Here is a 1,148-nt window from a genome sequence, read left to right on the forward strand (position 1 = left end):
CACTAGAGGCCATTGATACCCCTTGCACTGACCTTGAAGGACCCTTGACCATTGGTCAAAGTTTGGGAGCAAACCAAGCCAATCCCTATATTCTTGGGCTCTGGCAGCTGATGCATGAGCCTCCTAGTGCAGATTGTGTTGATTTGGAGTTTGTGCTCCAGACCTTTGACCAGGTCCCCTTCTATCTGTTGTACACCTGTATATTGACATGTTAGGCTAACGTACCCGTACGGGAGGAGCGTGCACCATATGGGAGCTAAGGATACCTATACTTTGACTTGGTGAGTGGATCGAACGTTTGAACTACTTTATGGCGTGTTTCTCATTAGGCATCATGCTAGTTGTGCATGCTGATTTGTATGAGTGTTATGCATATTGATTCAACTTTATCTTGACTAATAATAGGATTGGATATTAAACATGATGAAACATGATCAATTATGCTTAATACCATATATGAGAATGAGATGTGGATAGTGTAGGATACTTTACATGTGAAATTCTTTATAATGATTGATTGATGGGTTTGATTTGGGTGGTGACTGGCCGATCGTTATTTCAATATCACCCCCACCGTATTGATACTTGGTGTTGGTGTAAGCTGGAGAGACGAGAGGATAGTTGGCCTCCGATTAAGGCACTATGGACTCGATCTCCAGGCTACATCCACACGCGTGAGATTATATTTATATACATATGCATTCAATAGTTGTTTACTGGTGAGGATGTAATATGCCTAGTACTACGACCCTTCCGACAGGGGTGTAGGTATCTGGCAAATCCATGGATCCCGACGGTATTTTGGGGTAGCTCACCGAGAAGTCACCGATTGTATTTTGGTAGATGCCAAGACGGTGTTTGTATTGGGGGCTCGCAGACAACTCGGTGAGTGAGTCCGGTCTCGTGGGTTTCTTTAGTAACATGGGGTCAACATGGTTGGAATACCATCCGTTTCTATGGCATCGTTATTTGTCATCTATTTATGGTACCATTTACCGACGATGCTGCTTGTTTTACTGTAGTACTTGACCCGACTTAGAATCATGTTGCTAGGAGGAAAATTGTACAAAAGCATTCATGCATCATATGTGATGTGCATACTTTAGCATGCATCAATGGTGTACCTATTATTATATGATTATGATTGG

This window comes from Telopea speciosissima, chromosome 11, assembly GCF_018873765.1.
Source record: "Telopea speciosissima isolate NSW1024214 ecotype Mountain lineage chromosome 11, Tspe_v1, whole genome shotgun sequence".
NCBI classification, from domain to species: Eukaryota; Viridiplantae; Streptophyta; class Magnoliopsida; order Proteales; family Proteaceae; genus Telopea; species Telopea speciosissima.